At 33.4% G+C, this 14,844-nt stretch overlaps 1 long non-coding RNA gene across 3 annotated transcripts in view; it reads left to right on the forward strand.

Annotated features, from left to right (window-relative positions):
- LOC127493600 (uncharacterized) overlaps nucleotides 1-14,844 on the forward strand; it is a 183,516-nt gene that overhangs the window by 12,394 nt on the left and 156,278 nt on the right. For 2 of the 3 annotated variants that reach the window (XR_011390656.1, XR_011390657.1), the window contains exon 3: nucleotides 4,713-4,798. The exons of the other annotated variant lie outside the window; for it this stretch is intronic. This is a non-coding gene — a long non-coding RNA (uncharacterized lncRNA). The remainder of the gene's footprint in view (nucleotides 1-4,712; nucleotides 4,799-14,844) is intronic. 3 annotated transcript variants of the gene reach the window in all.

Consider the following 14,844-nt stretch of genomic DNA (forward strand, 5'->3'; position numbering starts at 1 on the left):
ACAGGCAAAATTCTCAAAGGTAGATAAACCTTATTTAGAAATTACTAGTTTCAGAATCAGTTGTAAATTTCAGAATGCTTAAACTTAAGTTTTTTTTTTTTTAAACCTATCTTGCTTTCAGCAAACCTACTGTAGTAGTCCCTCCTTATCCATTGAAGATAGAATCCAAAACTGCCAGTTGATGCCTGAAACCAAGAATAGTACAAAACTCCGCATTTACCATGTTTTAAAATTTTTTTTCTATAAACATCAGGATACTTCAAAAAATTCTTAGAAAATGGATTTAAAAGTTTATTGTGGTGCAGAATTTTTGATGTCTGCATAGTGTTTTCCCAATATGCATTTTCATGAACTTTTTGAAGACCCCTCTTATACATGGATTTCAAATTTTTTGTGCACCAAAATAAACTTTCTTGTAATTCAGTCTTCCATGAATTTCTTGAAGCTCCATTGTACACACCTATGATGAAGTTCAATTTATAAGTTAGGCACATTAAGAGATTAACAGTAAGATATAATAAAAAATAATTCTTATAATACTCCAAAATAAATATTCTTATTTATTTATTTTTTAAGATTTATTTTAATTACTTGAAAGTCAGAATTACACAGAGAGAGAAAGAAAGGCAGAGAGAGAGGTCTTCCATCCGCTGGTCCACTCTCCAATTGGCAGCAATGGCTGGAGCTGTGCCGAGCCAAAGCCAGGAGCCAGGAGCTTTGTCTGGGTCTTCCCATGCTGGTGCAGGGGCCCCAGGGCTTGGGCCAGCTTCTACTGCTTTTCCAGGCATTAGCAGAGAGCTGGATCAGAAGTGGAGCTGCCAGGATTCGAACCGGTGCCCATATGGAATGCCAGCACTGCAGGCGACGGCCTTACCTGCTATGCCACAGTGCCAGTCCCAAGATAAATATTCTTTAAAATTATGAATTTTTTTTATTTCTGGAATTTTCTTTCTTTTTTTTTTTTTTGACAGGCAGAGTGGACAGTGAGAGAAAGAGACAGAGAAAAAGGTCTTCCTTTGCCGTTGGTTCACCCTCCAATGGCCGCCGTGGCTGCTGCGCTGCGGCCAGCACATCGCGCTGATCCGATGGCAGGAGCCAGGTACTTCTCCTGGTCTCCCATGGGGTGCAGGGCCCAAGTACTTTGGCCATCCTCCACTGCACTCCCTGGCCACAGCAGAGAGCTGGACTGGAAGAGGAGCAACCGGGACAGAATAAAGCGCCCTGACCTGAACTAGAACCTGGTGTGCCGGCGTCGCAGGTGGAGGACTAGCCTATTGAGCCACGGCGCCGGCCTGGAGGCCTGGAATTTTCTATTTAATGGTTTTAGACCATGGTTTACTTCACCCAATTGAAACCTTTGAAAGCAAAACTTTGGATGGGCAAGATTACTATATAAAACTGCTTTACAAAGAAGTTTTCCATATCCATCAATTATTTATAACCGTTAGCTAATGTGGTAGTTTAGATCAGAGAAAATAATAAAATTGATTTGCTTATCATGTTGTAGCTAAAGCTTCCATTTTTAGGAAATTATTTTGTACTTTCAAGTAATTATCAAATCTTCAATTCCTCCAGCTTTTTGCTTTTCAGAATATTTTTGGTCTGTTGAGTATGTAATTGAATCATTAATTCAATGTCTGATGAGGAATTAGAGTTTTTGGAGGATACAATCCTGTATCCTAAATATTTTTGAAAATTTGCTTTGAGGTATAGCTTTTTCTTTTCTTCTGTATTGACTTGCTGTTCACCTGTTTTGTTTACAGTATTTTTGATTTTGTGGATTTACATGGGACAGATGTTCCTCATAGATTATGTTTCTCCTGGTTTCTTAGAAATGAAATTTTTAAATAAATTTTGATGTGTTAACAAAATTTGATGTTGTGAGGAAAAAAATTAGGGGAATTTGTGTTTTAAAGTGTAACATAGTTATTTATTTTTGTGAATTCTCAAAATATTGTGCACCATAAATAGAATCAAGAGGAAAGTTAAAGACTCAAACTTGAGATCTTTTGAAAAGCATGAAAGCAGAGGGTAACTGTGTATCACTGATATTTGCCAGCCAGAAATTCAGAACTAGTTATGCTTCAACTCTGCTAATTGAGACTTCCATATTTCACTTACCTACACTTTTCTTAACATTTAATTGTCGATGGGGGGAATGCATGTAAAAAAATACTTCAGAGTAAACTTCTGGGATGTTTACTTCTCTTTGGCTTAGACTTTGGTTTTGAAAAGTCTTTATTAGGGAGATTAACTGGAAAGTCTATAATTCTCTTGTAGTATAGGGAATGAGTCCTAGGGCATATGATTAGAGTGAGGAACTTTTCTTGACTTATGTGTCACCTCTCCCTCCTTTTTTTTTTTTTAAGCTTCAATTCTTTTCATAATTTGCTCTAATTAGGCAGTGTAGCTGGCAATCTTTCCTAACTAGACTTCGATGTTCAGCAGTTGGTGCAATAGATAAATGACCAAAGTTATATGTATTAGTAATTCTAAAGTATTTCCAGAATACTAGGGACTTTTAAAATAAGCTATTATTGGCTATTCCATGCTGTTTTAAACAGGTTCTTTAGAAAGGATACAGGTTTAGTGTCTTTTTTTTTTTTTTACTTTTATTTAATGAATATAAATTTCCAAAGTACAGCTCATGGATTACAATGGCTTCTCCCCCTCTCCCCCCATAACTTCCCTCCCACCCACAACCCTACCCTCTCCCACTCCCTCTCCCCTTCCATTCATATCAAGGTTCATTTTCAATTCTCTTTACATACAAAAGATCAGTTTAGCATATATTAAGTAAAGATTTCAACAGTTTGCACCCACACAGAAACACAAAGTGAAAAATACTGTTTGAGTGCTAGTTATAGCATTAAATCACAATGTACAGCACATTAAGGACAGAGATCCTACATGAGGAGTAAGTGCACAGTGACTCCTGTTGTTGACTTAACAAATTGTAGTGTCTTTTTTTTTTTTTAATTCCCCCCTTCTGTAAAATCTTAAGTATAGGAAAATGCTTTATTTCAACCAAAGAATGTGCAAGTATTATATATATTGTATATGATAAAACAGTCACAGGTAACTACTTTGTACCTTTTAAGTTCAGTGAAAATGTATTTGTTCAAGTGTTTTTGTCTTTATTTATTTATTTATTTATTTGTCTTTCAGCCAAATAGTTACATCTACTCTTAGCTCTGTGTAGGATATTACGGTTTAATCAGCATTTAGCTTTTGGAAAGGATTTTTATGTATCTGAGGGAAAGGTGAAATGAAGTTAAAAATATTCTTAATATTCAAGTATATCTTATATTGACTGCCATGCTATTGTATCTGTTGTTAAATTTGTTTTTGAAGTTAACATGAAGTCCAAATCTCAGCAAGATTTAAAATACAAGTAAAATGTTTCTAATTTTAGAGCATTCCTTTCCTAATCTTCTCCTTGGAAAATGAGAAATTGTTTAAAATAGTACTGATGATAACATACTTTATCTTATTATCAAAGAGCAATACTAAGTAGAGATTTATGAATGATGAAAATTATAGTGAGAATAACCAAAATTCCATTTAAATTACACAAATGTAGGGTTGATATTTGTTTTGCTTAGAATTTCTTAAAAGTATGTTCTGAAAAATATTTTATTACATTACTTTTAGAAGATTTGTTAGTAATGTATCTGGTATTTATTATCAATTAATGTATAAAAGTAATGGATCAAAATTAGAGCATAAATAAGGTGTATTTTAATTGACTCTTGGCAAGTGCATTTTTATTCTTTATTTTTGATCAAAGGTTCTTACAGTGGATTCTTATTCAAAGTAAATTAGCAAGGAATTTCAGTGGCTTTTGTTTTGTCAACATCTCAAAATTCTCCATGTTAAGCAGCTATAGAGACTGAAGGAAATACAGTGATAAGACAGTGAAGATTAATTTTTTATTATTAAGATGACAAAATAAAATATTTTCTGGGGAAAATAATAAAACAATCACTTTTTGAAAACTGTGATATATTTCTTTGGATCTTTTCATTGCCAATAGAGTTGTGACTGATAAACAGAGATTGGGGAAATTATGAGTTTATTTCCTGCCTAATAAGCTACATATTAAACTGTCTTTGTATGAAGGAAATTATGCTTTTAAATTTAAGCTTTTAAAAATATAATAAAAATTAAAATACTAGTTTGTTTTTTAAAGAATGTAATAGTTTTAGTCCTTATAGCCAAATGTACTTAAAATCATAATTATGTTTATAATATTGGATAATATTTAACATATTGGGAATTACAATGTTGCTCACATTTGTAATAGTCTATTAATTATGCCCATATATGGCTAACAGAATATTACAATACATATTTATTAATTAAGATTGCCATATCTAGGTAGAAATAATTTAGGTTTAAAATGTAGTCATTAGTTTTATATGCATTATTCTGTGTAAACACAGATAGGAAAATGAATATGTTCTAAAATGTTTAAAGGCAATTTGAAAACAAAAAATAAGATTTGAGAAAGGCACTTTGAAATAATTGATGTGTTCAATCAAACTACAAAGACACATTGTAACGAAGAGTCTAGGTTATTTTGTTTTCTTTTACATTTAAGGTATGCCAGCACTAGATATATTTTTACATTTTAAGATTTGAAATAATGAGTTATGTTTAAACAAAGTAACAGTGCATTCAGAGTTGAAGTTTTACTTTTATTTTCTTAGCTGTGTTCCATCTGCTGCATCAAAGGCATGGTGCCAGCAGTTTCGTGATGTCCATATCATTAGACAAAAAACTCATGTGAATCAAGGTAGATTTGTTTTATGTTTGACTTAGAATGGAGAAAAGAATGGGAAAGATCATACAATACTTAGATGGTTCAGAGAAGCTTGAAAATAATGCCATCCAGGGATCCCTAGGTATGGCAATTGTTTAAAATGATTCAATTTGAGTCAGAAATATTTGTTACATATGAACTGTTTATCTCATAAATTATAATAGCAGATATAATGACTTCATGGCTACATTTTGTAATAGATGTAAATATGCTGCTGTGTTAAGCAAACTTTTTTCATGAAGGTAAATCAGAAAAATATTTTGAGGTCCATTAAAAGTTATTTAATTTTTAACTATAAATATGATATATCATACTCATTACAAATCTGTAAGTATACAAATAAACACCACTCAAAATCTCACAGGCAGAATTAATTTGCATTTTGAATTATAAAATTTATTTCTTCATTTGTTGAATACTATGAAAAAAAAGTATAGGTTCTTAAAATGAACAAAGTTGATTTCATTGTGAATGAGAAAAATGGTCCTGCTTTTAGCCAATAAAATGCTAACACAGGACATATTTGACTGTACAACATGGAAGATTTCTATTTTTGTATGAAAAAATTAGGAAGAGTCTCATCTTGAAGTTAGTAATATGTAGGCTGACATTTTGCTGTTCTGTCACCTCCAATTTATTACTGTTAGAGAGTGTTTGGATCAGTTTTAACTTGCATCACATATTTTTCAGTCAAAAAAGATTTTAATTTGGAATTGTTTTCTTTTGAAAGTAATCTGATTATTTTTTCAGGGTTTTACTTAATGCATTCTATTATATATGCTTACCTAAACTTCTACCAGAGTAAAGCATTTATTGATGGTGGTGCTTCTTATGTAGAAATTTTTATTCATTGGTTGCTAGTAAGTTGATATATTTTACTTATGAAAATGAACAATCCAAATTTCTCCTCCAAGTTGATTTTTTAAAAACATTTTTCATTACAAATTTTCTAACCCCAAAAGCATCAAAATAAAAGGGTATTCATAATACTCTCATTAGCTATTTATAGTTTGAAAAATAAGTTTCAAAATATATAGTTAAATTAAAGTGAATATTCAAAAAGCTTTGTGCATGTAGAAAGACAGTCTGTCATTTGAGTGTTTTTTCATCCTGATTAGTACCTATAAGTATATTGACATGATAGCCATATCTATGATTACAGTAACTTCCTTTTATAATCTTGAGTGAAATAAAATATTGTTTTTGTAAAATATATCCCACATTATTAATGAAATGAAGAATTTGGCCAAATTTATTTAAATTTTTCTACTCAAAAAACAGATTCATTGTGTGAAAATTTGTTCGCTTATTGCATTCTTTCATAACTAAGGATTTAAGGATGTTGTAGAGAACTCTATACAGTAGTGTCTATATCTGGTGATTTCTTTGTATAAGTACATGCTTTCCATTTTGGAAGCAAACATGAAATTACATTATCACTTACAGTGATACCTCTTTATAGTGATAAAAGTACACTTAATCCATTTTCAAAAACAGCATATTAATTTAAACTGCTTATTTAGGGTTGTGATTATATAAATAGAATTATGCTTTCTATAGAGAGAATATTCATGAGTAAATTTATGCATTTACGTAGTAGCATCTAAAATATTTCAGGGAATGTTTTTGACATACCAGTTATATAAACTATGGTATGTTAAATAAAGTTGGTTATGGTATGTTAAATAAAATTCACTTAAATAGTGAATTTTCTAACATAGTAAATTTGTAGTAAAGGAGACAAAGGATTGTTAAGTTTGTTCTATAAAGGGGTCATATGACTCATTAAGTAAAATCTCACAAATGAGCAAAATGTGTGATCATTTTATTAAAAGAGGAATTACAAATGGCTAATAAACAGAAGAAAAAATTGTAACCTCAGTAATATCTGAGAAAATACAAATAGTAGTGCAATAAGATTATCTTTTTTACAACTTAGATTAGTAAGGCTTAAAAGACATGTAAAGCTACCGAGAGTGAAGGTAATTTACATTCTTGACAAGAATAAGAATTAGTACAGCTTTTAACAATATATAGCAGTGAAGCTTTATGATGTTTATAACAAAATATTTTTTATCACCTATACAAAGGAAATAATACAGGATTTTTACTAAAGCCTACACTCCAAGATGTTTGAGATAGCTTTATTTATAATATGGAAATAGAGTAAACCACCTAAATGCCTAGGGATGTGGTTAGGTAAATTATACTTCACTCAAATGATAGAACCTAATGTAGTCATTAATAATTATGCAATTAATAAATAGCATAAATAATTTTGATGCCATATGAAAATGCTTCTGATATACTAATTGATAAAAGCTATTTACAAACTTGTATGCACAATCAATTTTAAATATGTTAAAATAAGGGAGAGTTACTAGAAGGAAATGTGTCATAGTGAGGTTCCACAAGGAGGACCATTATGGGTATTTTTTCCCTGATGGCTTTTTGTTTATCAGTACTAATCAAAGTCTGTTACCCTACTTTAAGGAAGGAAACAGAAGAAGGACCTTAAAAAAGTTTGTCAATTGCCTCAAATTATGTGCAAAAAGAGTACGACTTTTTTTTTTTTTTTTTTTTTTTTTTTTTTTTTTTTTTTTTTTATAGTAAAGTATTTGGAGCAAGCAAGATAGCCAAAATAACTGAATCACTGAGATATAGTATAGGGGCAGGCATTTGAGCCTAATGTTTAAGGTGTTGCTTGAGATGCCCACAACCCATATAGGAGTGCTTGGGTTTAAACTCTGGCTGTGCTCTCTATTCCAGCTGCTGTTAATGTACACCCTGAGAGGCAGTGGTGCTAGCTCAAGTAGTCGGATCCCTACTACCTTTGTGAGAGACTTGGATTGAGTTCCCAGCTCCTGGCTTTGATTTGCCCCAGCTGCAACTGTTGCAGGCATTTGGGGAGTGACCCAGCAGATGGACAGTCTCTCTCTCTCTTTGTTTCTCCCTCTCTTTTCCTTTCAAATAAATAAAATCTTATAAAAGAGTATATTTCTAGGATGGAGTAATGTGCAGTTATTAAAATTATTTTTCTGAAGAGATTTCAAATGAGAATTGTGCAATTAAAATATGTAAAGTATCATATATAAAGTATTATTACAACTATATCCAATGTGATATATGGAGAGAAAACAAGAGTAGAATGAAATTGTCACAAGGTCAAAGGTGATTTTTTTAAAATGTTTTTACATTTCTCATATTTTTTCACAATATATCCCTAATTACTTTTGTAATCAGAAAAACATAAATGTTGAAATTTTAAAAATGTTTTAAATTTATTTAATTTGTTTGAAAGTCCGAGAGACAAGGAGACACAGAGACAGGCAGAGATCTTCCATTTGAAGGGTCACTCCCTAAATGCTCACAATAGCCATGGTGGGGCCAGGCTGAAGCCAGGAGCCTGAAACTCCTTCAGGATCTCCCAGTTGAATAGCAGGGACACAGATATTGGACCATTACCTGCTGCCTCCTGGGTTGTGTGTTTACAAGAAACTGGCAACTGGAACAGAGCTGGGGCTTGAACCCATGCACTCTGATATGGAATGAGGGTGTCTTAATGGCTACAACAATGCCTCCCCAACAGAATTTTTAATAGGTTTTCTTAAAGTTTCTCTTGGGCAAAATTTGTTGTAACTCATCAGGCATACAATCTTGGAGTGTCAAGCAGACTTGTTAATATACATATGTACTTCAAAATAAAGCAGCCCACTGAATCAGTGGTCATTATGAAGAAATAAAACACTCATGCTCTTTTTTTTTTTTTTTAAGTAAACTTATTTGAGAAGGGGAGAGAGAGAGAGAGAGAGAACACGTGAGAGCGAGAGCAAGCTCTGTTTTACTGATTCACTCCCTAAATGCCCACAACAGCCGTTTGTTGGGCTGAAGCCAGGAACTGGCAGTTCAGTACAGGTCTCCCATGTGGATGGCAGGGACCTAGACCTAAGTACTTGAGCCATCATCTGCTGCTTACTACATTAAAGGAAAACTGGAATTGTGAGAGGAGCTGCACTCCAATGTGGGATGCAGGTATCCTAATTGATGTCTTAAACATTAGAACAAATGCCTGCCCAACTTTGACTTTTTAAAAGGCAATTTAGGGGCATTTGCTGTAGCACACTGCTTGGAACGCTGCCTTCCTTTATCAGAGTGCCTTGGTTCAAGTTCTGACTTTATTTCTCATTCTAATTTCCTGATAATGTGCACCCTGAGAAGCAGCAAGCGATGAATCAAGTACTTGGATTTCTGCTACCCACATAGGAGACCTGGACTGATTTTTCCAGCTCCTAGCTTCAGTATAGACCAGTCCTGGGTGTTGTAGGCAGTTGAAGACTGAACAAGGGGATGATTTCTCTGTCTCTGTGTCTGCTTGTGTGTCTCTCTCTGTCTTTCAAGTAAATAAAAATAAATAAAAGGGCATTTAAAAGGGATATTTAAGCAAAAGGAGAAAAAATAGTTTAAAACATGCAGTTTTGGTCTTAATTTTAGAAAGTTCATTTCAAATAAAAAATAAATATAGCACCATAATAAGCCCATCTGCTTTTAACCTGAAATTATTAGAATTAATTCCCTACTTATTGTTCTTTCATTGTGCTGTTTATAGATGAATGTATACTATAAACATGTGTCTTCATATTGAATATATGATCATCTAAAATCGGTTCAGCTAATCACAAGCCATGTCTTCCTATCTCATCTCAGACACATACAATATGATACAAACTACTCAAATTACCAAAGTCAACATTTTTTTCTGTGTGTTTTTTTTTTTTTTAATCAGTGTTCTTTTGAAAAGGCATAAGCTTTCAGATTGTAAGGAACCAAAGATTAAAAGTTCATAAATATCTATTAGGAGAAACTTGTAAAACATATTTGTGTTGTTATATTTCACAAGAACTTTTTTCTCAAATTTAGTTGTTTTCTTTTCCTCTGCAAAAAAAGAGCCAACTCTTTTTTAAAAAGTCCTGTCTACAACCTCATCTTCCTCACAACCCCCCCAAAAGTAAAAAACAAAAAACAATTTTGTTCATACGATATTTCCCTTGAGGGCTTAATCGGTTTAGTCTGTAGGATTTCCTTTTTGGGTGACATTATCAGGAGAAATTACCCTGTATGGTTACCTATGGTCAATGAGATTTGACAGGCTTTCCTTCTCGCTCGTCTGTGTGTGAGTGAAGGTTGCGGGCAGTTCCCTGAGACAGGAAGGTGTTGTCTAGACGTGACTCTTTGAAGTTGCTTTTACTTCTATCTTCAGCTCACTGAAATTTCGTTTTTCGGGGTTATTAAGCACTCAGAGCTTGTGTATACTGCAGCATTAGTTATTATACTATTTACTGTACTACTTTGGGGGAAAAGCAGGCTGGCTATGGAATTTGCCTGGAATTCATTCTTTGTCATCCTTGGGTGGCCCTTACCCAGGCAGTAGCTTCAGGCCAAGGAGAAAGACAAGGAGAAATTGAGAAGAGGATTTTGTAAACTGAGAAGGTCCTCATTAAGATAGTTTATATCAGTCATGTAACAGAAATTTTTTATTTGTTTTGTTTTTCTTAGGACTAGAGGATTCATTATAAAATTTTGGTTTAAAAAGAGTAATAATCGTGACAGAAAAGAATGATGTTCCAGTCATTTTCTTAACCCATTTTTAAAAATGATTTACTTGCATTATTTGAAAGAGTTACAGAGAGAGAAAGAGAGGGACTGATACAGAGAGAGATATCTCCCATCTACTGGTTCACTCTCCAGATGGTTGCAATGGCTAGAGCTGGGGCAGGCAGAAGCCAGGAGGCAAGAGTTTCTTTCTGGTCTCCCATGGAGGTGTCTGGGGCTTAAACACTTGGACCACCTTTGGGCTTTTTCCCAGACCATTAGCAGTGTCACAAGTGGTGGCTTTATCCACTATGCCACAACTCTGGCCCCTTCTTAACACATTTTTAAAACTTGCATTGTTTTTATTTTTTATATTACCCTATAAAGCAATGTATTTGAATTCTCCTGGTAGTATTACATTGGTCCAAGTTTAAAAGACATGTTTTTCTCTTTAGGAAAAATGCTTATCCCCCACACTGTACCCCACTCCCTCCAATGGCTATAGCAGATTATGGATAAGGGGTTATTTCTGTCTTTAGCACAGTCTTTACTTGTTTATCATGAGTACATTAAAGAAATGAAAATGTTAACAAATCTTGACACTCCCTCAGACTTTTATATAGGAAAAATCCAAAAATTTCCATAAGTGAACTAGTACTCTCATTTTTGAGAAGTAGAAGTGGGGTGTGTGTGTGTGTGTGTGTGGGGTTTGTGTAATAACCCTAGATTTTTTTCTTTTACTAATAAAAGTATAAACTTTAATGTTTCAATTTACCTTTTTCCCTGTTCTATTTCTTTTTTTTTTTAGAAAAGTTTATTTAATAAATAAAAATCATAGGTAAAGCTTTTGGAACATAGTAGTTCTTTACCCCGTATCTGTCCTCCTACCCCCAAACCGTCCCACCTCCTATTCCCTCTCACATCCCACCCTTCATTAAGATTCATTTTTAATTATCTTTATATACAGAAGATTAACTCTATACTAAGTAACGATTTTAACAGTTTGTACCCACATAGATACACAAAATATAAGGTACTGTCTGAAGACAAGTTTTACTGTTAATTCTCATAGTACAGCTCATTAAGGACAGAGGTCCTACGTGGGGAGCAAGTGCACAGTGACTCCTTTTTTTTTTTTTTTTTTTTTTTTTTTTTTTTTGACAGAGTGGACAGTGAGAGAGAGAGACAGAGAGAAAGATCTTCCTTTTTGCTGTTGGTTCACCCTCCAATGGCTGCATCGCGCTGATCCGAAGCCAGGAGCCAGGTGCTTTTTCCTGGTCTCCCATGGGGTGAAGGGCCCAAGCACCTGGGCCATCCTCCACTGCACTCCCGGGCCATAGCAGAGAGCTGGCCTGGAAGAGGGGCAACCGGAACAGAATCTGGCGCCCTGACTGGGACTAGAACCTGGTGTGCTGGCGCCGCAAGGCAGAGGATTAGCCTATTGAGCCACGGCGCCGGCCATCCTGTTGTTGATTTAACATCAATTTACTTTTTAATGTCAGTAACTCCTCTGTGCTTTTTCTTTCTGCTATAGGAAAAAGGTTTATTTATTTCAAATTCATATCTACCTTGTCTGGATTGGAGTTTCAGGGGAAATGTAGAAGTGGTCAGTTTACTGAAACTTTTTATAAGCAATCCTTTACCAAGGCCTTAATTCCTATGGGAACACTTACTAAGACGTTAGACAACATGTTATGAATAGAACACTTTGAAAGCCCAAAGAAATACTTTCATATTTCTCAGGTGAGTGGTCTAGGTCTCTTATTAGCACATGAATAAATTGAGCACTAAGTTTAGTAGGCTAGTATTTTGGATTGATTTATATCAAAGAGGAGTAAAAATGGAAGAGAGTATGCAGCATAAATATTGTGAGGCCGAGAGAGAGAGCTGTTTTAGAATCACATATCCTGCCCTTTAGAGTGCCTCACAGTTTAAAAAGGCATTTTACCTATATATAATCTTACTTGGATTTTTATTCAAAAAGCAATTCTTAAATAGTCATCATGAAAGAGCCATGACCAATTTTCATCTTTTAAGGTATGGGAATTGAGGATTATGGTTAGCAACACACTTAAATTTGCATAGTTAGTAAGGTGCAAAGAATTAAAGTCTAGCTTCTCTGATCACAAGATATTGTGACTTTTTTTTTTTTTTTTTTTTTTTTTTTTTTTTTTTTACAAAAAGGAAATAGGAATACATTGACAGGAAGAGAATCATGGAGAAATTTGGCTCTTGAGATTTCTTGAAGGCTAACCCTATATAAGCATCGTTAAGCCTGAGGGTAATTCAAATCTGCAAAGTACAGGCATTGCTTTGAACATCCACAAATTGATTTATAACTTTTTAGCATTTTTTTACAAAGCATTTTACAGATGTTCAGTTTTCATTTGATAAATCTTGTACCTATTCTACTTGTGTACATAACCAGTCAATACATCTTAAGCATTACCCTCAAATTATGCCACATACATTTAAGAGGTGATTTTACAGTTATTTTTTCAGAATAAATTACATAGCATGGGGATTTAAAAATTTGATATTTACAGTTGAGCCCTGAGAAAGACAGATTCTTAGGACTTCTAGGAGATGAAAAATTATGCATAAAAGTATCAGGAAGAGTTATACTGAGATAATTTTCTTTGTAATTCTAATGGACAGGCTTGTTTTTACTGTGGACTTAGTTACAGAACTGAATTTTCCATCAGGAAGAGTTACTGAGATAATTTTCTTTGTGATTCAAATGTACAGGCTTGTTTTTATTGTGGACTTAGTTACAGAACTGAATTTTCTATTACTATGTTATAAATTATAAAATCCTAGAAAAATTATTGTACATGTTCTCTTAGAAAGTTGTCCATAAACCCAGCAATGAAGTTTTAAAAAGTAGAGCTTTGTTATTTGTTAATATTTCATACTTATATGCTAGTACTGAATAGTCATAAATATTTAGAACTAAGACTAACAATATAAAAATTAAAAGCAAACTATTGGGAAAATAATTTAAAAGCAAATAATTTGTCATGACATCTTTTGTTTAATAACTTTTTTTTCAATCACCATATGTAGCTTTTCCTGGCCTTTTGCAACTTGTTTTCTATTTTTTTGATTTTTGAAAATGAGACTCTTGATTACTGTTTTACCATGTAGCAGAACATGAGGATTTTCATAAAAAGTCTCTTTGTGATTTTTGAATACTCCAGGAATATTGTTACATTTCAAAATGTCCTGAGCCTGGAGGAAATACTCTATGTAAAACTTTCAACTTCATCTGGTAGTGATTTGTCATTTACCATGTTTTGGGCTTGCAGCCAGGTCAGCTGTTGCTAAGAGAAGGCAGACAGGGGAATAAAATTATTATCAAGAAAAGACTTGGAAATTTACTGAATGAATCAAACTGAGACAAACTTAAAATCTAAAGAACTTCCAGAAATGACTAAAAGGGGCTAGGAAAAGAAGAAGACTCAATCCCTCTAGGCTATTTTTTCCCCTTGACATATCAAGTGTTAGCCTTTAAATTTATTTAATTAATTGGACAACTAGGAATATATTTCCTCTAACATTTTACTCAAAATGATTGTATGACCTGGAAATTTGCCTAAGTATTTACTGCTTTACCACTGTTTTACTAGATTTGAGTGTAATTTCTAGCATGTTTATCCCTTGAATTCACTACTCCTCAGACTCAATAAAGTATGTACATCTGTAGGTTAATGCATTTTAAGAAAAATACACCATTTATGTTCAAGAGGAAATTATTATGGACTAAACATTTCAGGTGTCTTTGACTGTCAGATATACTGATTCTCAGAATTTTAAGATTATGGATAAAGATAAAATATATATAATATATTATATATAATATGTATATTGCATATATTATATAATATATATTATATGTGCACATATATTGCATATATATATTATATATATATGCAATATGCAACTCAGTAGTATTGAAATTAATGTTCAAAGTCTCTAGATCTGAGAAAGTATGGTTCGAGTGTGTTCTTGTGCTAGAAGTTTGATCACCAATGTGGCAATGTTGAGGTGGTGGAACTTATTTATTTTTTAATTTGTTTCTTAAAATATTTATTTATTTATTTGAAAGGCAGAGTTACAGAGAGAGAGAGAGATTTCTGCCTTAATATATGATGTTGTCATCACAGGCAATGGCTTAGCCTGTTGTGCCACAATGTCAGCCCCTAAACATTTATTTCTATTTATTTATTTATTTTAAAGATTTATTTATTTATTTGAAAGAGTTACACAGAGAGGAGAGGCAGAGAGGTCTTCCATCTGATGGTTCACTCCCCAATTGGAGAGTGAATTAGATAGGTGCAATGGCCAGAACTGCGCCTATCTAAAGCCAGGAGCCAGGAGCTTCCTCCAGGTCTCCCATGTAGGTGCAGTGGCCCAAGGGCTTGGGCCAT

This window comes from Oryctolagus cuniculus, chromosome 7 (genome assembly GCF_964237555.1).
Source record: "Oryctolagus cuniculus chromosome 7, mOryCun1.1, whole genome shotgun sequence".
Classification (NCBI taxonomy): Eukaryota; Metazoa; Chordata; class Mammalia; order Lagomorpha; family Leporidae; genus Oryctolagus; species Oryctolagus cuniculus.